Source organism: Balaenoptera acutorostrata, chromosome 18 (assembly GCF_949987535.1).
Source record: "Balaenoptera acutorostrata chromosome 18, mBalAcu1.1, whole genome shotgun sequence".
Lineage (NCBI taxonomy): Eukaryota > Metazoa > Chordata > Mammalia > Artiodactyla > Balaenopteridae > Balaenoptera > Balaenoptera acutorostrata.
In genome coordinates this window covers 28,713,876-28,739,490 of record NC_080081.1, presented here as the reverse complement: position 1 = coordinate 28,739,490, position 25,615 = coordinate 28,713,876, and the positions used below count along the sequence as shown (strand labels likewise).

General features: G+C 37.5%; 1 long non-coding RNA gene across 1 annotated transcript in view; it reads left to right on the top strand.

The window, feature by feature from the left end:
* Positions 1 to 13,995, top strand: part of LOC130705627 (uncharacterized) — a 120,686-nt gene extending 106,691 nt beyond the window's left edge. Inside the window, exon 4 of the long non-coding RNA XR_009005954.1 lies at positions 13,915 to 13,995. This is a non-coding gene — a long non-coding RNA (uncharacterized LOC130705627). The remainder of the gene's footprint in view (positions 1 to 13,914) is intronic.
* Positions 13,996 to 25,615: the final 11,620 nt, after the last annotated feature.

The following is a 25,615-nucleotide window of genomic DNA, read 5'->3' as shown; positions in this document are numbered from 1 at the left end:
CCAAAGCAATCTACAGATTCAATGCAATCCCTATCAAATTACCAATGGCATTTTTTGCGGAACTAGAACAAAAAATCTTAAAATCTGTATGGAGACACAAAAGACCCCGAATAGCCAAAGTAGTCTTGGGGGAAAAAAACGGAGCAGGAGGAATCAGACTCCCTGACTTCAGACTATACTACATAGCTACAGTAATGAAGACAATATGGTACTGGCACAAAAACAGAAACATAGATCAATGGAACAACATTGAAAGCCCAGAGATAAACCCACACACTTATGGTCAACTAATCTATGACAAAGGAGGCAAAGGTATACAATGGAGAAAAGACAGTCTCTTCAATAAATGGTGCTGGGAAAACTGGACAGCTACATGTAAAAGAATGAAATTAGAACACTCCCTAACACCATAGACAAAAATAAACTCAAAATGGATTAGAGACCTAAATATAAGACCGGACACTATAAAACTCTTAGAGAAAACATAGGAAGAACACTCTTTGACATAAATCACAGCAAGATCCTTTTTGATCCACCTCCTAGAGTAATGGAAATAAAAACAAAAATAAACAAATGGGACCTAATGAAACTTAAAAGCTTTTGCACAGCAAAGGAAACCATAAACAAGACGAAAAGACAACCCTCAGAATGGGAAATAATATTTGCAAACGAATCAACGGACAAAGGATTAATCTCCAAAATATATAAACAGCTCATGCAGCTCAATATCAAAAAAAAACAAACAACCCAATCAAAATATGGGCAGTAGACCTAAATAGACATTTCTCCAAAGAAGACATACAGATGGCCAAGAAGCACATGAAAAGCTGCTCAACATCACTAATTACTAGAGAAATGGAAATCAAAACTTCAATGAGGTATCACCTCACACCCGTTAGAATGGGCATCATCAGAAAATCTACAAACAACAAATGCTGGAGACGGTGTGGAGAAAAGGGAACCCTCTTGCACTGTTGGTGGGAATGTAAATCGATACAGCCACTATGGAGAACAGTATGGAGGTTCCTTAAAAAACTAAAAATAGAATTACCATATGACCCAGCAATCCCACTACTGGGCATGTACCCAGAGAAAACCATAATTCAAAAAGACACATGCACCCCAATGTTCATTGCTGTGCTATTTACAATAGCCAAGTCATGGAAGCAACCTAAATGCCCATCGACAGACGAATGGATAAAGAAGTTGTGGTACATATATACAATGGAATATTACTCAGCCGTAAAGAGGAACGAAATTGGGTCATTTGTAGAGACATGGATGGATCTAGAGACTGTCACACAGAGTGAAGTAAGTCAGAAAGAGAAAAACAAATATCGTATATTAATGTATATATGTGGAACCTAGAAAAATGGTACAGATGAACTGGTTTGCAGGGCAGAAATTGAGACACACATGTACAGAACAAATGTATGGACACCAATGGGGGAAAGCAGTTGCGGGTGGAGGTGGTGGTGTGATGAATTGGGAGATTGGGATTGACATGTGTACACTGATGTGCATAAAATGGATAACTAATAAGAACCTGCTGTACCAAAAAATAAATTAAATAAAATTCAAAAAAAAGAAATGCCACATTCTAAAAAATTTTAAGTTATTGAAATCATCAAAAATTGACTTTGAACTAAAGTACCAATTTTTAGATTACAAAAAGTCTTGACATCAATTATCACAAGCTTTTAATTAATGTCTCAAAGAATAACCATCAGCATATTAACTGACATTTTAAAAATATTAGTATAGTATCAATTTTTAACATTTATTTTAATTGAAGCCACCGACTTCCATTGTATTAGTTAGCATCTGTCATAAAATAATGTTTTACTGAATGATTTTCACACTTTTGTGTTTTTCAAAGTATTATCACTGTCAATATTTTCAACACAGTTTTATATGTATATAATATACAATTTGTGTGTATAATGTATGTGTGTGTATATGTATGTATATATATGTAAATAAGTACTATATGCAATAAAGTATCATTTAGTTAATAAAGCATTGATCATCACAATATAAAGTTACAACAAAAATAAAGAAAAGAAGAGTTCTTAAGACAAAAGGAAAATGATACCACAAGGATCTGTAGATCTACACAAAGGAGTGAAGAGCAATGGAAATGGGAGCTACATAGTTAAACATACATCCAATCTTTCTTATTATTTAAATCTCTTTAAAAGATAATTGACAGATTAGACAAGATAATGACAATGTTGTATGGGCTTTACATCATATGCAAAAAGCACAGAGGTCAGTAAGGAAAAAACTGACAATACTATTGCACGTTTCTTATATGTTCAGTGGTATAATATTACTTACAGATAAACTGGAGACTAAAAAATGTATAGTCTAAAGAAACACTAAAACAACAAAAACGAAGAGAAGATAAAATCAAATCATTTAAAATGTTTAATCTAAAAGAAGGTAGAAAAAGAGAAAAGAGAACAAAGAACAGATTGGGACAAATAGAAAACACTTAGGAGGAAGAAAGATTTGAACCTAATCATACTGATAGTCACTAAGTAATTGCAGAGATACATCATGGTCATGAGTCCGAAACTGAATATGGTTAATGTTAATTCTCCCTAAACTGATCTCTACATTTAATACAATCCAAATAGAATTCCTAACAGGCTATTTTGTAGAAATTGACAAAATTATTTAAAAATTAATATGGAAATGCAAAGAATCTAGAAGAGCCTAAATGATTTTGAAAAAGAAGGACTAACACTATCCGATTTCAAGAGTTATAAATCTACTCAAATCAGGACAGCATTGTATCAAGATAGAAAAACAGACCAATAGAACATGATATAGAGTCCAGAAACAGACCCATACATATATGGGAAATGGATTCTGATGAAGGTGCAAAGGCAACTCAGGGGAGAAAGAACAATCCCTTTAACAAGTGGCGTTATAACAGTTGGACATTCATGTGCAAACAAGAAAGAAAAGAAGGAAGGAAGGGAGGGAGGGACAGAGGGAGGAAGGAAGGAAGGAAGGAGGGAAGAAAAGAAAGAACTTTAATCCATATCTCACACCATATACGAAACTTAACTAAATATGAGTCATGAACTAAACATAAAGCATAAAACTACACAGATGATAGATAAACACATGTAAAGATGCTCAACTTTAATCATTAAGTAAATGGGACTTAAAACCACAATGACATACCACTACACACCTAGAAGAATGACTAAAATCTAAAGAGATTGACCATACCAAGTATTTGCAAGGATGTGGAGGAATTGGAACACAACTATATTGGAAAACATTTTGGCAGCCTCTTAAAATGGTAAACAGTTAGATATTGAAATCATTAAGAATGATGACAATTGTATAGGATAGAGTGACAGACGTCTGCTTAAAGCACACACACACACACACACACACACACACACACAAAACTTTTAAGGACTGACATGAATAGCCCTGGGATTTGTAGATATGTTTAACAAAAGTACAGTGACTAATCTTCTAATATGACGACAAGAGCTTCAAAAATGAGGCTTTTTCAGGAAGTAAGGAAGGGCAAGCATCTGGAAGTGCCAATGAGGAGTAAGACATGCACTTAATCATCTCCAGATCCAAAGACAAGAAGACTGTGGAGAAAAAAGCTCTGCTGGAGAGGGCTTCCAGGGAAGAGGATCTTTGGGGACGGCCAGGGCTCCCTCAGACCAGGAAGGTCAAGGGAAACATAGGGAAGAGAGACAGAACATATAGAGAATTTTGATGATGACAGATTGTGGTTCCAAGAAATGCTGACAGAATTGTTTATGAAGAGACGTTGTTTATCTGAGGACTATGAATAGATTTTATTCTGTAAACTGTGTACGAAGGCAGATGTTTATGTGTAGACTGTGCCTGTGGTTATGTTCCCATTCAATGAAGACATTTTCTAGAACACTTACCTAAAACATTAAAAGAAAAGAGGGATCTGTCAGAGTATGCACTTATACATAGTCCCAACCTGGAGCACACTCCATGTCTGTTACTTGTATTTTGATTGCTCGAAGAGAACTTTGAATAGAGTCTTAATACTCACATAATATATATTAAGTATACTGCAATAAAAATAGTAATCGTGGCTATACCATTTAATTTTGCATATTATTCTGTCCGTCAATTTATGTTTTGTTTTTATACTCTCATTAAAACCATAACAATGTTTAAGAATTTTTTTTACCAACTTTTGTTTGAGCAATGGTCATTGCTTAAAAACAGGCCTATATAGAACCTGCCAATTATTTGTCAAAGTTCTTAGAATAAGTATGTCATTGTTTTATTGCTTCTATCATCATAGGTATCACAGTGGGTAGTGAAACTTAACACACCTTTAAAATTGTTCTGAGTTCTACTAGCAGTTTGTAGGACAAACTTCCCTTCAAAAAAAAAAAGTCGTGTTTGAAGCCTAAATTCATCCAACAGACAATACTCAGGGGTGTAGTGTATGCTTGGCTCTCTACTAGGCAATGAGAATGCAGAAATGAGAAACACAAAGTCCTCATGGGCCGGAGGGTCACCCTCTGGTGGTGGTGATGACAGTGAAAGGGATCAGAGAAGTCAACAGTTAACATCAAAGTAAATAAATGTCATAATTAGAGATACGTACAAAGATCCATGGGGACCCAGAGAGAAAAGAGAGAGAGAGAAAGAGAGAGACAGAGACAGACAGAGAGGGGTAGAGAGAGTGGGGTAGGGTGGAATCTCTATTCAGGGGAAAGCTCCTCAATGAAAAGGGATGTAATAGATTGAGCTAAATTTAAAAAACAATTTTTTAAAAATTAAAAAAAAATTTTTTATACAGGAGGTTCTTATTAGTCATCAATGTTATACACATCAGTGTATATGTGTCAATCCCAATCTCCCAATTCATCACATCACCACCACCACCACCAAGACCCCCGCCCCGCCGCTTTCCCCCCTTGGTGTCCATACGTTTGTTCTCTACATCTGTGTCTCTATTTCTGCGCTGCAAACCAGTTCATCTGTACCAATTTTCTAGTTCTCACATATATGAGTTAATTTACGATATTTGTTTTTCTCTTTCTGACTCACTTCACTCTGTGTGACAGTCTCTAGATCCATCCATGTCTGTAAATAACCCAATTTCGTTCCTCTTTACGGCTGAGTAATATTCCATTGTATATATGTACCACAACTTCTTTATCCATTCGTCTGTCAATGGGCATTTAGGTTGCTTCCATGACTTGGCTATTGTAAATAGCACAGCAATGAACATTGGGGTGCATGTGTCTTTTTGAATTATGGTTTTCTCTGGGTACATGCCCAGTAGTGGGATTGCTGGGTCATATGGTAATTCTATTTTTAGTTTTTTAAGGAACCTCCATACTGTTCTCCATAGTGGCTGTATCGATTTACATTCCCACCAACAGTGCAAGAGGGTTCCCTTTTCTCCACACCGTCTCCAGCATTTGTTGTTTGTAGATTTTCTGATGATGCCCATTCTAACGGGTGTGAGGTGATACCTCATTGTAGTTTTGATTTGCATTTCTTGAATAATTAGTGACGTTGAGCAGCTTTTCATGTGCTTCCTGACCATCTGTATGTCTTCTTTGGAGAAATGTCTATTTAGGTCTACTGCCCATATTTTGATTGGGTTGTTTGTTTTTTTTTGATATTGAGCTGCATGAGCTGTTTATATATTTTGGAGATTAATCCTTTGTCCGTTGATTCGTTTGCAAATATTATTTCCCATTCTAAGGGTTGTCTTTTCATCTTGTTTGTAGTTTCCTTTGCTTTGCAAAAGCTTTTAAGTTTCATTAGGTCCCATTTGTTTATTTTTGTTTTTATTTCCATTACTCTAGGAGGTGGATCAAAAAGGATCTTGCTGTGATTTATGTCAAAGAGTGTTCTTCCTACACTTTCTCTAAGAGTTTTATAGTGTCTGGTCTTACATTTAGGTCTCTAATCCATTATGAGTTTATTTTTGTCTATAGTGTTAGGGAGTGTTCTAATTTCATTCTTTTACATGTAGCTGTCCAGTTTTCCCAGCACCATTTATTGAAGAGACTGTCTTTTCTCCATTGTATATCCTTGCTTCCTTTGTCATAGATTAGTTGACCATAGGTGCGTGGGTTTATCTCTGGGCTTTCTATCCTGTTCCACTGATCTGTATTTCTGTTTTTGTGCCTGTACCATATTGTCTTGATTACTGTAGCTTTGTAGTATAGTCTGAAGTCCGGGAGTCTGATTCCTCCAGCTCTGTTTTTTTCCCTCAAGACTGCTTTGGCTATTCGGGGTCTTCTGTGTCTCCATACAAATTTTAAGATTTTTTGTTCTAGTTCTGTAAAAAATGCCATTGGTAATTTGATAGGGATTGCATGGAATCTGTAGATTGCTTTGGGTAGTATAGTCATTTTCACAATATTGATTCTTCCAAAACTTTTTATTTTTTATTTTATTGAAGTATAGTTGATTTACAATGCTGTGTCAGGTTCTGGTGAACAGCAAGATGATCCAAATATATATGTATATATGAATATATTTCTTTTTCAGATTCTTACAGACATAGAAAACAAACTTATGGTTACCAAAGAAAGGGGGGTTGGGATAAATTAGGAGTTTGGGATTAGCAGATACACATTACTGAAAAACAAATAATAATCATCATCATGGTAGTAGGGAGACGCTCAGGACAGAAAACCCAGTGGGAGAGGAGAGGGGCTCAGGCCAAGAGAGCTGAAGGAGGAGATGCTCTCAACACACTGCCCAGCAAAATGAAAGGAGAGTGTGCCAAGAGACCAGGATGAGGAGGCACTAATGCAGATGGCATTACTACCCGGCTGGGAGGCAGGGCACAGCAGAAGACAAGACTTCCTAAGGTCAGTATAGGGGGAGAAGCAGGACTCAGGCCAGCCGGCCTGGGGTGGAAAACGGCGGCAGTGAAGTGCGGTTCTTACCTGTGTGGCAGCTCAGGAGGATCCGGCCTGGTGTGGGGTCGTGGTTGTGAAGAGCAGCGCCTGGTCGGGATGCTGGACTCCAGACAGAAGCCTGAGAATGGTGTCTGCTGCTGGGCCGAGACTCTGGAGTAAATGGCAGCAAAAGTTCAGACCTCTGAGTCCTGGAAGCTCTAAGAAGCAAATGGCACGTTGGAGCATTCTGGGTCTGGGCAGCCTCTTCCTGGTGGGGCTACTTCTTGGCACGTTTTCCCGCAGAACCACGGTCTGAGTTCGTCCACTGACCGGGCCAGTGCATCTCGTGAGTCCCGTGGCGGCCTTGCTCCCGGGTGCACGGCATCGATTTTGGCCCTTCTGGGCCACCATCCTCTGAGGTCTGAGCGGGAACCCCGGCTGCCTCCGAGGTCAGAGCCTCTTCACTTGCACACCGTTTACAGAGGGCAGGTCAGTGTCCCCAGGGATGATGAAAATGGAGGCTGCGGTGGAGGAAGCTTTCGTGCTGCTGAGAAGCTCAGTGGGGCCGGGTCACTCGAGACTGGCGGAATCTGGGCAACAGGACCAGAGGTGCCAGTCCTGCCGGTATCCATAGCAGCAGGGGTAACCTCGTTCTTATGCCCACCGGCCGCCTCACCCTGCAAGAATTCAGACTGCTACTGCTTCTCTCCTCCTCCCAGCCTGACTAGGTGGCCATGACGCCAGGTTCTCAGAAACACACTTCGCTGCTAATGCCGGCTCAGGTGGAGCCCGGGTTAGCGGAGCGAGGAAGCGGGGCGGACTCTGGTCGAATCCTCGCTTCTGATTGGTGAGCTGGATGTCGCAAGACTCTTCTGTCTTCCCAGAGCGGTCCAACCCGGATCCTTCTGGCCGCAAACGGGAGAGCGTGCACCACCGCTTCAGAATCTGCCCGGCACTGGTCAGTAATATGAATATCCTCAGTCTTTAAACATAGCCCCAAAAGTGTGTGACTGTGTGTAGGAGGGCCGAGCTCTTTCGAGTGACCCCACATCAGCATGTCAGCATCATTCTGGTGGCTCCAACTCAAGAAATCACTTAAAAGAAATACCGCACTGGTCAGGAAAAGATAATCCCCTAGCTAGGTCGTCCTCATGGAATCTGGTCAGAACACTGGGTCTATGGATGACCCCAGAGGAGACAGCCCTGGGACTCCTCCTGGCATCTGGATCACCCCCTGCCGAAGTGGTGTGGGTTTAAGAGTTGAAGCTTGGCTTTCTGAAAGGTGAGAAACGGGATGAGGGCCACGCTGTTCTTGAAATGTTCGGCACTGCCGCCTCGGTAGTTCCTAGGCACTAGCTGGAGTTTTAAAAATTTAGCTCAAGATGTTGAATATGGTTCTCCGTGCTACACAGTAGGACCTTTTTGTGTATGTGTGTGTGTGTGTGTGTGTGTGTGTGTGTGTGTGTATGGAAGAGTGTATCTGGGGTTTTGGAAGTTTGGAAGACTGCTTCGGTCCACCTGGCCCACTGAGGCACAGGCAAGGATTGCTTGGGAATAAGAGTGGTACTGCCCTTAAATATACAACATTTGTATAGACTACATAGTAATCTAGTAATGAGTGTATGCTAATTTATTTGACCTTGTTTCATTCTTGGCCATAGATGTGTAGTTTCTGTTAATATAAATATGTTCTGATGCACAGACTTTAATATTTAGACATTTATTTTAGTTATTATTACAAAAAGTTTGCATGTTTAGTACCCAAAACAGAAAAGCAAATGTAAGAAAACTTGCACCTGAATTCCCACACACCCATAGGTAACTACTGGAAATGTTTAAATATATGTTGGCAGAATGGCCATTCACGTAAAAAACAAAACCAAAAAAACCCCAGATACACACACACACATATGTATATATAAACAAAAAAGGCCTACTATGTAGCATGGGCAACCATATTCAACATCTTGAGCTAAATTTTTGAAGCTGGGTTTGCCATGTAGAAAAGGCAGAGTGAGGAGAGGGTATTCCAAAAGAAGGGAGTGCTATGTCCAAAAGTAGTACAGAGTCATGGGGTACAATAATTGTAGTTCAGTATGGCTGGAATATGTAATTAATGGGGGGAACAACGGACATGAGGCTCAAAAAGAAGATACCAATCAATCATGAGGGGCTCTGCCTGCTGTGGGATTTGTTCATCTCTTGGTGACGGATGGACTTTGAAGGATTTTTTTTAAGCAGGGAAGGGGCAAAACTAGATTCATATTTTCGAAGATCATTTTGGCAGTCATCATCATGGAGTTACTGACTGCTTGCTTTAAATACATTATTATGGTTAATCCTGAAAATCACAGTGTGAATGAAATATTATTGTTTTCCACATTTCACAAATAAATGATTAGGGAACTTGTCTAAGGTCACTCATCTATTAAGTGAAAAAGCAGGGATTCAAACCAGGGCAGTTTGAACTAAGCTCCCTCACTCCTAACCACTACATTTCATTGCTTCTGAGTAAATTCTAGTGAAGTGTGAGTGATCAGGGATGGTCAAAGAGATTATTGAAATAAAATAGGTAAGAAAGTGGTTGATAAGAAACAAATCAATTCAAGAATTATTTAAGAGTAGAGTTTCCCACTACCTGATTCTGAATTGGATCCACCAGCATTTGAAATGTGTGGGAAGTATGTTGAGAAATATTTTATATTTTTAAGTAAAAAGTATTATTATTGTGTTATGATATAACTTTTATGCAAGTCTTCTTGCTCATTCTCTGGGGCTACATTGTGATAACTCAGCTTCTTTGCTGTGTGGTTAGCTTAAGTATTACTGTACAATCAGTGCGGATCACTATGGCCAACTGTGTTAATTTGAATTTATATGAGCTTCTCTAATGTGAGGCAATGTATAGACACACTATATCATTAAAATTTTTCTTTTCATAAATATTCATGGTTTTGTTCAGCTTTTATCTTTCTCATAAAATGCATGTTCCTTTTGGGAAAGAAATATTTGGTGGCTTTAATAGGCTGGCTACCCTAAATCAAGAAGTTTGTTCAGCACTTTCTTGCGATCATTAGGAACACCTGCAATAGTTTGTTGTTTTGGAAGTTACATTTGCATTGCAGAAGTACTTTTTCTAGTTTTTTATAGTCAATAGATGTAATTTTAAATTTATGTATGAAACACTAAATACCAAGAGTGTTTAAATATCTGGTGATCTGGTTTCCTTCTGATAATTCACTACAGCATGCCTTAAATAATTACATCTGGCTCTGGATAGCTTCCCCTCTAACTCAGTGAAAAAGGCAATGTCACATGACCAACCTAGACATTCCAGCCTACCTGTTACCCATTGTCTGACCAGTCTTAGCTTCTACCTCATACCCTTACTCCTTTTTCTTGGTTACAATGACTGCCTTGCTTTTCCTCGAACAAGCCAAACACGCCGGGCCTTTGCAATTGCTATTCTCACTATCTGGGATGCTCTATCCTACAGTATGCATATGGCTGGCTCCCTCACTCCCTTCAAGCCTTTGCTTAAAATCTCTCCTGATGAGAAAGGCCTCCCAAACCACCCTCTATGTAGTACTTCTTTCAAAATTCTCCTTCTTACCCTGTTTCATTTAGGTTCATTGCACTTATCCTCACCAGATATACTGTATTGATACATATGCTTGTATATTTGTCTGTCTCCTAGCACTAAGATGTTGAATAGAAAAAAGCTTACGTCTGTGTGTCTCTCCTTTACTACTCGCCCAGAACACTTCACTTCAGACACTTCTGATCACCAAATGTGTGTGGGGTTTTCCCAAACCAAGCAATTCTCTGTAACCCTAACATGTGTCCTACAGTTCAACTTGATTCTGCCACTTAAGGTCGGATCCCATAGGTTAAGGGCTCAGCCCTACAAGACTGCCACCCCCTTCCCACCTACATCAGACACTGGTTGCAAGTCAAGGTTGTCACCTGGGCTTATGACAACTGGCTATGATTTGGAGGTTCCCACTGAGCCCCTCCTCAGTTTTGATTAGTTTGCTGGAGCTACCTTCAGAAGTCAGGAAAACAGTTTACTTACTAGATTACCGGTTTATTATAAAAGGATTTAAGTCAGGAACAGCCAGATGGAAGAGACTCATAGGGCAAGGGATGTGGTAAGGGGCACAAAGCTTCCATGCCCTCTCTGAGCTTGCTGCTCTCTCCACAGCTCCGCGTGTTCACCAACTTGGAAGCTCTCTGAACCCTTCTCCCCAATACCTTGAGGATTTTTATGGATATTTCATCACATAAGTGTGCTCAGTCATTAATTCAGTTTCTAGGCCCTGCTCCGGAGAAGAGAGCAGGTGTTGAATGTTCCAAACTTCTGATCATGGCTTGGTCTTCTTGGTGGCAGGCCCCTATCCAGATGCCCACCAAGAGTCACCTCGTTAGAACAAAAGACAATCCTATCACCCAGGAAATTCCAAGGGATTTGGGAGCTCAGTGTCAGGAACCAGGATCAAAGACCAAATATTAGAACAAAAGATGTTCCTAGTGTTCTTATCACTTAGGAAATTACAAGAGTTTTAGGAGCTCTATGTCAAGAACTGGGGGCAGATATATATATATATATATATATATATATATATATATATATATATATATATATATATATATATGTATTTTTTTCTATTACCTCACAAATGTAATCTCTATTAAGTTAATACCCAAAGCATAATATTCACTGACTCTGAATAGAAAAAAATCTATTAATAAATGGACAATATTAAATCTTTTTCTCCTTAAATATACTGCTTCTCTAAATTTGTTTAAAGTGGTTCAATATTCTTTTTCAATTACCACATCCTGACAACATAGGAGGGATATTTAATGTTAGGAATAATCTATCCAGGGATAATTGCAAATTTTTAAGTTAAGTCAGTAAGGCATAGACTTGGCATTGTTTAGTTTTTAATATACCATTAATCTCTTTGAAAACAAAATGATGCATTTTTGCAAAATAAAAACCATATCAAATCTATCTATCTAGTCTATCTACTAAAACATGAAGAAATTTTAGGCCGTCATTAAGAAACTTCTTATATTGTCAGTACACCCTTTGTGCCATATGGTTTCTTAAGTACTAAGTGTTTTTTCTTGGTGATAGCTAATGGAAGAATCTGCAGAACCAAATTGCCAAGTTGGCAGAGTGGGAGTGAGAGAAGGAGTTAATTAAGGTTTCATCTGTTGGTATCTGGGCAGGTGGCCATTTCATTAACCCAGACTGAAACTCAGATTGAAAGTTCAAGATATGATTGCTGGAAAAAAGAGTAGAGAAGGAATAATATGTTGCTTTTGAGATACTGTTGCCCAGTTATAGTTTCCCAGTGAGAGGCAATCAGAATTATAGATCTAAATCTTAGGAGTATGTTCTAGAAATAAAAATTTTATAACTATCAGAATATATACAGTCATTGAGCATAAGGGATGTTACTTGGGGGGGGGGCTGTATATGTCAAGATAAGAAGGTGGAGAATATTGTATAATAAATGCTTAACCCACTAACTGAATCATTCTTACCCCTGTTGTAATAATTTATCTTTCTTTACCTGCATTCATATTCTTCTGTTCTTTGCTGTATGTTTTTGATGAATTCCCTTTTTTCTCCCTCAATCAGTTACGCTAGTTGTTTTTATTTTATTAATTTATTCAAATAATCAACTTTTAGTTAACATCTCAATAGTCTTTTTTTTTGCTTTCCATTTCTTTTACTTCTACACTTATTTTATAATTTTGGTTCTACTTCCTTTGGCTTTATTCTGTTGTTATTTTTCTGGTATTGAGTTGAATGCTATGGAAAGAGAAAATTATAAATCCCATTTTCTTTAATACAGAAATTATAAATTTTATGTTCCTTGATTCAGGTTTTGATTTTGTTAAATTCTATTTGGGTGTTAAATCATGGTTGAAACCAAAGACTGAGAGCCTCTAATTAGCACTCATCAGTGAAAAGCTTTGGCAGAATAAAAGATTGTTGAAAATAGTGCAATGGGGACTTCCCTGGTGGCGCAGTGGTTGAGAATCTGCCTGCTAATGCAGGGGACACGGGTTCGAGCCCTGGTCTGGGAAGATCCCACATGCCGCGGAGCAACTAGGCCCGTGAGTCACAACTACTGAGCCTGCGCGTCTGGAGCCCGTGCTCCGCAACAAGAGAGGCCACAATAGTGAGAGGCCCACGCACCGTGATGAAGAGTGGTCCCTGCTTGCCGCAGCTAGAGGAAGCCCTCGCACAGAAACGAAGACCCAACACAGCCAAATAAATAAATAAATAAATAAATAATAATTAAAGATGCTAATAATTAAAAAAAAATCTATAAAAAAAAACAGTGCAATGTATGTTGGTTAGCTATTGGCACAAAAATGCTGCACAGCCAGCTACCCCCCAAACTCAGGGACTTAAAGCAATCATCATCTATTCTCGTAAATTTGTAGGTTCACTGATCTATGGGCTCAGCTGAGCGGCTCTGTTAATCTCAGCTGGGCTGGCTTTTGTGTCTAGGGTTCAGCTAGAGGTTAGCTGATCTAGGCTGTGTGCGGATGTGGTGGTTGAACTCTGCTCAACTAGACATGTTCTTCTCAAGGTGATGGCAAAGGTGCAAAAGAGCTAGCTCAAGAAGGCAAGCACTTTCCAAGTCTTTGGTCACATGACACCCAATACCATTCCATTGCAAGTCATGTGACCGAACCCACAGTCCAAGGTGAAACCACATAGTCCTTTTTTGTCAGACTGCAAAATCTCTTGTAACAGGGCATGGATACAGCAAAATGAAGAACCAGAGCCTTTACTGCTAAAACACACACACATCCCATATATAGCTTGATTGAGTAAATAAAAGCTTGACAGTATGAAGAAAATAAATCTAACCTATGTTGCTATAAAAGACATTTTCTATCAAATTTTAAAATACTTTGAATGTTGTAACCATCCTTTTTTTATATCCCTGTCATCATAAATGTCTTTGTTCCTTTTCTTTTTCAGAAGTCCCACTGAAATGCACATCAAGATTTAATTTTATCTCCTGTGAAATTAACTGTTCATCTCAAAGCCACACATGTCAGTTGGTGGTGAAGAAAACATTAAATCAGCATCTATAATTGGATGTAGAAAATTAGTATTCCATTGTTAGAAGGAAATATCCTAGATGCTGTCTGTGATATTAATATTGATAATTCAATTTTTGTTTCTTGGTATTTGTCAGGTTTGTTCTTTTTTTTCTCTTTCTTTAACTTTTTGAGTCATTTCATTTTAGAAGTGTTTTCATTTTTTAATAGTCTGGTCAGATATCTTTTAGTCAGAAAATTTAATCCACCAATTTTTATTGTGGTTATTCATTTATTTGGAATCCTATCTACCTTCTAATTTTTCCCTTTTCTCTTTGTCTTCTTTTTTGTTTGTTTTTGTTTGACGTTTCCCCTCTTCTTTCTGCTTTCTATTGGACTGGTAATTTTTTTCCCCTTGCTAGTTTGGAAGCTATAGATTATATTTCTACTCTATTTTCACATACGTACTTGACTATAACTTTCTCTAACCCAAATGTTTTTCTCTATCTCTTGCTTCTTCTTGTATGAGACAACGTACTAAATTGAATCTCCCTCCTGTTCCCTATCCACCTCCATCTGATTGGTGTACCTTTGAATGTAATCAATCGCTATTACTTTATGAGATTTCTCTCTTCATCTTTGGTAACTTGCATTTTCACCGTGGTGAATTTAAACATGGCTTTATTTTCATTTGACCTGCTTGGCACTCAGTATTCATAGTCTGAATACTCATATCTTTATAAAAAATGTTTAAAATTATTAGCTACTTGCTCTCTAAATATTGTTTTTTCTGCTATTCCCTCTATTCTCTTTTTCTGGAGTCCCATTTAATGCATGTTTGAATCCTCTCACACCATTTTCCATCACTATTAACTATGCTTTTATATTTTTAATCTCTATCCTGCTGCAATGCTCTGGAAGAACATCTCAGTATTTTTTCCTTGTTCACTAATTTTCTCTATTTCTGGGTCCAGTGTAGAGATTTTTGGTGTTTTTTAAAATTTCAATTACTGTATTATTTATTTGTACTATTTTTACTTCACTATTTTTCATTTTCTGTTCTCTTTGTTCTTATCCTATAGTTTCCCTTTTTGTCCGGTGGACTTATGCCTTCTTATATCTCTTTGAAGATCCTTAACATACATACTTTAAATTGATTTTCATATTGCTCAATTATTTTTCCATTTTATTAGATTGAATTCATCTCATGGCTGTTGTTCCTACATTGGTTTTCATCATGAATTTTAGAATATTGGTTTCCAGGTTCATCTTGACTGGAAGTCTGTCATGTTCTGTAGTGTGTCTTAGGACCTCTGTCTCACGGTGATATTGTAAATAGTGCAAATCCAGATGCCAGACTCGTGGGTGGTATAGTCTCTGCCCTGATTTCTAGGCCCTATTCACTTCCTCTTGTTTCTCTAGTGATACAGTTTTATAAAAGCTCTAACCATCATTGGTTCACATAGATTGTGAGCACCCCTGTTCTGAGCTTCAGCTCACGGCAGGGAGGGCTCACTGAAGCTCCAAGTTTTAGGCTGTGCGTTCTGGCATAGTCTCATCTTGTATGTGGCACTTTTAATTTTTATTACCAGAGCCAAAACTGTCAGCAGTCTCTACGTGTTTCCAGTTTTGGAACCAGCAAATCCCACCTACTGCTTTGTATTTCTTTTCCATTTATGACCAAGAAATTGTACATCTTGTCTTTGAGAGTGGTTTTGACTTCCCAGTTTCTTTTACTTTGTTTCAATTAAAATTCATATGGGAAATGGGTATGAATTTGTGAACTTAATTAACACTGCTCATTTTTTGATAAGATGGAAATGACAGAGATATTTAAACTTTTTTATTCTGAATATCACAGCTGCTCTTATTTAGGCAAGTGGTTCTGTGGCACTTGGATAGGCAATGAAATAGAGTTTGGTGTAATTCCTCCACAAAATAAAAATAGGACAGTCTAGTTACTTTTTGAAATACATGGTGTACTGTATATACCCTGTTCAATGCAAATATTTGTCTGCTGAGGTTCATGGCATTCTATTTCATTTTATTTATTGGAGACCTGGGCTTAATATTTCATTCCCTCCCAAAGACTAGATGTTCTCAATGTAACATTCAGGGAGCAGGACCAAGTATGCTTTGAGTATGCTTTGGAACCTTGTTATAAAAGATTAATGATCTTTCATTCAACAGGTTTTTTTTTGGTCTTCCTTCAAATGTTCACGTGACCGATAGCTTATCCATGTGCATTGTACGTTACAAATGAACTTGTCAGAAAAGGAATTATAGATGTCCGGGAACCAGAGATAACTTAACCTCAGGACCCATTTCCCATGCCCCACCCCTGGATAATGTGCAGAGTGTTCTTTCGTTAGGAAGAAAAGGTTTTCATTATCATCAGACAATGATTATTGTAGTAAGTTGGTCCCAGGATTATAGAGATTTTTACATATTTTAAGGTTTACTTTGCTTTTCTGCTGGGAGTAATAGCATTGCAATAAATGCAATGTGAGTGGTTGTCCTTAAGCTCCTCATGTGAGAATAGCATGTTTGAGGACATGTTTGTAATGGAAAACTAAAGATCGTGGATTGGATTGCTCTCCAAAGGGGGATGAAAAGTAGAATGGTTGCAAACACCCTCCACCCAGAGCAACTTCATTGTAGAACATTTCCTGTTTCTCTGAAGTTGACAGTTACCATTTTACATAGCATGTAAGCCATCTTTAAACAAAAATTCAAACTGTTAAACAGCTCTCATTATTGTACAGAATTTTTAGCAACAAAACCATGGGAAAAAAGTATTTCATGGGTATAAAATAGGAGAGGCAAGATTGACCAAAATTGAGATTGAGTTAAATTAGGAGATTTTCTCTTATTCAGTAAGCCCAAACTTTAGATGCTTATAAAAGAAGACGATGAGGACAGTCCAAACATGCTCATAGCTCCCCACATACACTGTTAATCAGGGGAGAGTTGTCAGACCTGGAGACAGAGGAGTCAGGAAAAGGGAACCTGGGATTCCAGGCCTCCTAAACACAGTGACTGCTCCACAGTTTCTGAAAAGAAGGGCTTAAAGCTATTTTTGTATCACACTTTTTTCATTCAATATAGAAAAGCATCAATTATCCATATAAAAGATTGTGGGGAGGGAGGCAGTTGGAGATTACAGGTCCCTCACTTTCTTCCCCCATCTAATGCCACCAGGTGCTACTAGCTGTAAACACAACCGAGCCTGAAAAAAAAGAGTATACTTTGTGTCCCATAAGCTGTCCTTCAGTCTCACTCACTGAGTGATAAGAAAATGCAAAAAGCCTGTATGGACAAGTTAAACGTTTCAGCCAGTCTATGAAACAAGACAAGAGGAAGATGTCCAAACTTGGGGCATCTGAAATATGATCTTGGGAAGATTGAAACAGAGTAGGTCAAGCCACAGGCTGTGTGGGTCACCACCAGTGCAAATGAGCAGGTGTAGGGTGTCCTAGTCCTAAATTGCTATAATAGGTAAGGTTGACGTAAAAAGCAATAAGCCAGTTTTATAAGTATTCAGATGCACCAAACACAACCAAAAATGTGAGAGAAATATCTAATAGACTTTTTTTGGAGGTAAGAATGGGATTATATTGTTTAAGTTGGCACCAGATGAAAATCAAAGTGTTCTCCTGCCTAAATGGGAAAGGCTTCAAAATAAATTTGGTAACTCAAAAATAAAGGTTTTTACATTAGACATGAGATAACTCTGAGATAACCAATGAACTAACTTTCTAATAAATATAGATTTAAAAAAATTATCAGTATTCTTGACTGCTTGCATGAAATTTTTGTTTGTCTTAAATAATTTTGAAATGGTTTTTTATTCATAAACTTGATGCAAGTTTACAAAATTTACTGTACATTGCCAAATAAATCTGCAATGAGAAATAAGGTCCAAAAAAAAAAAAAACCCCAGAAAACAAATCATGGGGGTGCTTGGGGTGGTGGTGTGATGAATTGGGAGATTGGGATTGACATGTATACACTAGTATGTATAAAATAGATAACTAATAACCTGCTGTATAAAAAATAAAATTCAAAAAATAAAAATTAGAATTACCATCTGATGCAGCAAAATTCCGCTTCTGGTTATATACCCAAAACAATTGAAAGCAAGGTCTAAAAGAGATACATGTGCACTCATATCCATAGTGAAACAGGGGGGAAGGGGGCAGGGCACAACCTAAAAAAAAAAAACCGAAAAAAACCAAAGCATGCCAAATGTGCAGCTACAAAAATTATCCACAAAAAGCTCACAGTTGCCTGTCATTCATAAACAATTTTGAAAATAAATACTTTTTTTAAAAAGTCTTTTATTTAAAAAATTATTTATTTATTTAGTTGTACCGGGTCTTAGTTGCAGCAGGTGGGCTCCTTAGTTGTGGCTCCAGGGCTTCTTAGTTGCGGCATGTGGGCTCCTTAGTTGTGGCTCATGGACTCCTTAGTTGTGGCACGCGAACTCTTAGTTGCGGCATGCATGTGGGATCTAGTTCCCTGACCAGAGTTCGAACCAGGGCCCCCTGCATTGGGAGCGTGGAGTCTTATCCACTCCACCACAAGGGAAGTCCCAAGAATAAATAACTAGTAAGATTTAGACTCTGTTAATTGGAAATTTGGTGGGCTTATTTTAATGGCCAAGGATGCTGGATTTGTCAAAGAACAATACTGAAATCTTTTAAATAAGTATCTTTCACTAAATATAATTGTCCATGTTTAATTATTACTCTTTTCTCCTTTTTGAGGGTCTGCTGTGACCAAGGCACTGTATGTATATAAGGGAGCACAGGCTCTGTAGACAGACCTGTTGTGTGACCTTCAGCAAGTTATTTAACCTCTCTGTGCTTCATTTTCTTATATATAAAATGAAGATAATATTACTTATTTCAAGGACTGGTAAATATTAAAAGTTTTAATATGCTTAAAATATACACAAGGTGCCTGGCACATATATATAAGTTTTAAATAAATAAGAGCTACAAAGATAATTGCATTTTACCTTCACATATTTTTTTTAGTTTTTTTATGAATATTTTCATGTGTACTATTAATTACAATATTCCTGTAAAATAACCATTGTTAACCTTACTTTTTGAATATGAGACAACAAAAGAGGTTGTTCAAAGCCAATCAACCAATAAGAACCAAATTTAGAAGCAGAGTTCAGGTCCCCTGGCTCCTGCTCCAGGATGCAACCCCCTGCCCCTTGAAAATTGAGTTTTAATTAAGTCTGTGTATAAGTCACACACACACACACAAAATGTGAGAGAGAACTTTGGATAAGCAAGGAAAATAATCTCACTAAGAACGAACTTCAAAGAAGAGAAGTCGTTATTTAAACACGGCCAAAGAAGTGGACATAGCACAAGGAGGAAGCAGTTAATCCAAAGGAGGCCACCAGCTTGTTTTTTATTTCTCAGTATATTGAGCACAATGTCCATCTGTGGCTAAGGAAGAGACCCAAGCCCTGAGTCTGTGTTAAGGGGATCCTGAGTCTGTGCTAAGGGAATCTTGAAAGTCTTCCCCAGGGTGGCCAGTACTTTGCTGCGAGGCAAATGTCGCCACAGACCCTGATACCCGCTGGGTGAAGGCAAGGCAGTGACTGTTCATAATTAAATCATTTGTAACCCTTTATCTTGTTTTGGTTCTTAGAAACAAATCAAGGACACCACAAACAGAATGTAAATTGGCCTTTGTAGTCTTGCCCTCTGGTATAATTAGCAGATGTCTGGTCATAAGGCAGACCAGTGCAGGAAAAATCTATTTATGTAATGAAATATGCTATTTCCACATCCTCTGGAAAGTGCTTCTTCAAGTTTCTGTGTTCCTCTTGTTGAGATGACTTGGAAAGGGGGTGTTTTACCATGTTGATTCCAGCATAGAATCCCTGGACCTGGAGTCTTCAAATTATAAAGGAACATTTAAAAAATATCAACAAATGAAATGGAAATATAACATGTGTTGTGAGCTTTCCTAAAGGAGTCTTTCCTTAGATCTACAATCATGAAAACACTGACAGCATGTATTAAAAAAATGCAACTTTAATATTCAATAAATATAGCATCTTTTGTTAGAACAAATGTTTGAAACTTGAGGTATATGGAAGAGAGAGAGAGAAACTTTCAGTTGAAAATGTTGGGAATCTTTCCCTAGTAGACAACAAAGGCAGGCCATTTTCAGATGGAAGAGAAAAAGAGATGAAGGTATGAAGGTTCAGAGACTCATAAAGGAGGAGAGAAACACCGGGAGTATAAACTCTGTAGGCACTGTCGCAAAGACTTATCAAGGTCTGGAAGGCAACGTTTCAGTGCAACTTGGAATTAGAAGAGAGAGATGCTAAATTTTGTTTGGCTACCCAAGTCTTCTCTCATTTCATATGCCAAAGTACACTTCATTGAAAAAGGTGGAAAAGATTTCTAGCAGGTATTTTATAGGATCTCTTTACAATAAAAAATGTTCAGAAGTAGAATGCATAGCCAGCTGTAAGCTGGCAATCTGCCAATTAACGTAAAGTTTACAATCAAATTTAGCTATATGTAAAGTAGTAAAATTTAAGGTGCGATATTTTAAAGCTAAGGATATAAAACCAATAATTAAAAAAAAAAATAGCAGCTATGCTGAGATTATCACAGCCCTGGTGGTACTGCTAAAATATTAAGAGTAAGACTTGTGTCCATGATCAGTGTTGTTTAGAGGATGATTAAATAAAAAACTCCAGGCAGACTTCTTTCAAAGCTTAGATAAGATGGATAATTTTATTAAAAAATACTTGCGACTCAAATTGACCCCAGTAGAGAGAATGCCTAAAGAGACCAGTTGCCACAGAATAAAAGGGAAAGTAGTTAAAAAGCAAGTGACCTTGATGGCTTAATGCAAGACTTGCTTCATCCTCAAAAGTACACTTTAAAAATCATATAATCTCAATGTTCCTTAATTATTTGATTGCAGGGAAAAAGAGGTAAAACTTTTAAGTTTATCTAAAAGTTAGTAAAAGATTTTTTTCCCAAAACTTGACAGATTTCACCAAAAAGAGAAAACTGCAGACCAAGCCCATCTATTACTATCTGAGTAAAAATCTTAGATCAATTACTAGCAAATAAAATTCAACAATGCATTAAAAACTTAAACATTCTTACCAAGTAAGATTTATTCTAAGAATTGAAGAGTGGTTAAATATTAGAAAATCCATTAATAAAACCTAACACATTAACAGAGTTATGATTTTAAAAAAATCTTACGGGCATTTCTGTTCTTCATAGATGCAAGAAAGGCATTGGACAAAATTCAACACCTATCGTGTTTAAAAACAAAAGCACTCAATAAAGTTAGAATTGATGAATAAATCCTTAATATGGCCATGTATATTATAAGCCTCTGTTGAGCTGGACTGAGTTATATATGCTTCTCAATACTACATAAACGTTTTAAAAATTGAGGGAAAGTATTACATGGATTTAAAAAATGGAAAATAGTATTAAAGAAAAAATTTTTTTTCAATATTAAAAAATAGAGCAACAAATCCATAAGATCTTTTAAAGCTGGGGACTAGGCAGAACCTGGAGAGGGAGACAAACCCCAGGAGAATCTGAAGTGACATCAGTAGGGCCTGGAGGCCTTCACCAAAGCTCTTCCTAAAAAGTGAGTCCATAATGAGTGAAAGGGAGCAAGGGGTGCCCTCTGCCACTTGAACTTCCAACCACAGTGTTCCTTTTGTTTTTTTATTCGCATCCAGTTTTTGATAATTTGGATGTCTCTAGAGTGATATTGATAATTTTAGATATACTGTTTTTCACAAGAATCAGTTTAAGAAGTGGGATGTAAAGAGAAGTCCATACATTATTAATCTTAATACCCTGTCAGTAAGATCCAGGTTTGCCTCCTTCCACCTCACTTAAATATTTTTTTCCCTATTCCTTTGCTGTGATCTACACATTACTCCGAAACTTTTGTCTTCCTGGAATTCTTTTAAAAATTACCACATCTTGTCAATAATTTTTAAATATGACAATTCAATTTACTTTGTAATGAGAAACTGTAAAAGTATTTTGAGAACTTGAAAGTGATATATAAGGAAAATGTTTTGTAAGTATATTTCAATTTCACATATAACAGAAGCTTAAGGATAGCAAAACTGTTGGTAATTTTGCATCAGAATGTATGCTATTTGTCATGATTGTGTAAACACCTCTAATCCATTACTTCATTTTTCTAGCCTCTTTTGGACAGACATACAGAGAAAGGAGGATTAACATTCCTCTGAATACAAAAACTTGGGATATTCTTTCCCTTTAGTTGAGGGAAAGAAATGCAAACTGCATAGGAAAAGAATCAATGGTCTGTAACACAGGCATCTCGTCAGGTTGACAGTTTGAGTAAACCACAGGGGCAACGCCATTGGATGGTGCATTTCCTGAGGGTGGGTACCATGTCTGTTTTAGGCACTGCCATGTCCCTAAGGCCGAGCAGTGTGCCTGGCACATGGTGGATTAGTGATGTTGGATGACTGAATGAATGATTGTTAATGATTTGGCTAAGTTGACAACCTTTTCCTCCTAAATATTCTCCCCATGCCACACCGAAAGTCACATAATATAAACTTCTTTGCAGAGGAATGGCTTTCCTCAGTCAATGCTAAATAAGTAATAGCGACTGACTACAAAAAAACTCCTATTCAAGTTAGAATGAATGTCACCAAGGCCATTTGACTTAGCCATGTCAAAGTTAGGAGTCAGACAAGAGGTTTCCATTTTGAGGAAGCAAATCAATGAGGAGTTAAAGAAAGTGTCTAGTTATCAAACTCAAAATTCGTAATCAAAAACTGAGCATCACCTGAAAATTGTAAGCTTTTTAAACAAACAGAAGGACATGGAGGTACATGTTTCTAATTAGATTCACTTATCTAAAATCTTTCGCTTTCCTTAGTAGCCTGACGCTCACAGCATAAGGTCAATGTGAGATTAGTGATAAAATACACAGGATCGTAGCGTTCATAACACAGCCTGCTTGGGAAGATGTTATGTGCATGACCCACGGGCAGGAGTGTTTATTTCAGCCGGTGACAAACATGACAAATGACATGCCACTCTGACATCATTGCTACTGGTCACTAGAAATGCTGGCTGAACATCAGCCCAGAACCCAATTCCCACAGGTCCACTGCCAAACGTTTTGAATAAATCCAGGCAAGTTTACAATTTTTGCTTTGGCTGAAAAATATTCCTTTCCCTTGGCTGTCTAAATAACTTCAGAGTATTTGAGGGGGGACTGTCACCTCCCATGCCTAAAAAGTACTGTTAGTCTTTTTACAAACATCTGTATTGAAATATAATTCACATATCATACAATCCACCCATGGCTTTTAATGTTTTCAGAGGCGTGCCACCATGACCACAATCAACCTGAGGACATTTGCATCACCCTAAGAAAAAATCCCACACTCCTGAACCATCACCTCCGGGTCTTCCTACCCCAGCTCTAGGCAAGCACTAATGATTCCCCTCCCCGGCTCTGAGGCTTGTTTTTGTTGTTATTTGCTTGTTTATTTGTTTAGTGACACGCTCAACTGTTTTAGTGAAGTTTGTCTCTCCTGAAGTGTGAAACCCTGGGTGTCTGAGAGGGCACAGTCACACAGTTATCTGAGATGACAGCATTTGGAGCAGGGTTCTGTTTGAGTGTCTCCTTTCCTGATCATTCGGCCTCATTTGGTATCACACCCATCTGTTAGGCACCACTAATTACCAGCTGATTACTCGATAGTTTTTGACAATGCCCTGAGGCATAAATAGCTCTGTAGTCTGATCCGATTAAATTCAGAAAAGAGTGTATTTTTGAGAACAGTCTTTATCTTTTGTACTCAGGAGGGTACTTCTTAGTTATCTCTTCCTCTGTTTCTCTCTGGTGAACTAGCTAGCCTGTAGTTAAGCTTTTTACTCCTAATTAAGAGGAGCTATTGTTTTCAAGAACACCATTAGGCTTGAACCTCACCAAACTCTATTTCTAATAACGACTTTATCATTTCCTTTGGAAAAAGCTTCAGAGGTCTCTTATAAACTGCTTCTCAACCTGAGCAAAATCTCTCACTCCTATTCCAGGACAAGCTGCAGCAGTTAGCCTCTGGTCCTCTGGTCCTTTGACCTGACTCTTCTGGTGTGGAACTTCTGCTCTATGATTGAGTTGATGTCAGGGTGATTAGGACCCCAGTATTCTTGCCAGCCATGGCTGGAGAAGACCTTCCAGGTTCTAAGTGAGGGCTGGGTGAACCTCTCAATAACACTCAGCCAACCTCCAGTAATACCTGGAGTTTATCCTCTTCAACTTGGAGTTGGAGGGAATGAGAAATTCTGGTGATGAAACCAAGGGGGGTCCTGGGGGGCGCCCAGGCACAGAGACCTTTCTTTTTTCTAAGCTCATCAGCACAAACAGAGCTTTATTTAATTACAAGTGATGTAACCTATGTACACATTTGTTTCCCTTCCAAGTTTAACTGCTAAAATTACCCTTACAGAGATTACATTGTAAATTGTATTTCATTAGTAATTTATTAAATTTGCCTGTCAATTGACACATTCTGTATGGAGCCTTAAAATGATGCTTTGAGAGTTTATTTACAATCATTGAAAGCGACAGTTCTGTCAAACAGGTAACTACAGCTCTTTAAACTCACAACATACATATATTTAAACATTTAAATAGAAGTCCATTTTCTTCAAAAGTAATTTTCTACTGCTTTTTCATAAATATAAAAAGACAACATCTGTACTTTAAAAACCTATATTTAACCCAAATCAAGATTTTTCTACAAATGATACCTCTTTCCAAAAAGTTTAAAAGATATCACAAAATAATGTGATGTTAAACTAAATAATTTCACCATGGCCTAGTACTTTACTTTTAAGAAATACTGTGCAGTATTTCTTTTTAAACTTTCATGCTAGATTTCAACTGTGTATATGCTATGTAAACATACCAGATTAATCCAAGTCATTCATATTTATGCAGTAGACTGTCATATATGACCAGTTACCATATAAACTGTCATACCACAATTGCAAAATGGTAAAAGGCAATCTTTATGAAAACTTAAGAATACTTTAGTAAAAGGTAACCAACGTCACTCTAATTTTCTATAAAAATTACCTCTCTTCCTCCTACCTTTTTTTCCCCTTTGAATGGTACCTTTTATAGCATATCAACACACAAAGGTATTTATATCACTTTTACTTAAGTTAGCTTTTTAAATGACTGTTTTCTTTTCTGAAACACTGAATTTATCAAAAGGCACCAAGATTAGAGTCCTATGTAGTTTCAGAATTTTGTTCCTTTTTAAGTTCCTCTAGAATAATTTTTGTCATAAAAGAGTAACTCTAAGAACCAGAAGAAAATGAATGGTACAACACAGTAACTTGAAACTTGTACCATCCAAAATGTATAAATTTATTAATAGATTCCTTGAACTTTTCATTTAGGACAAGAAGTCAGAACAACCTTCTGAACATAAACATAAAAATAGAGCACATTTATTAACAGTAGGAAAACTCTAAGTTTATAGAGGTATTAAATCTTACATAATAACATACAGCCAAAAGCATTAGAAATTCACAGCCAGATAGATATTC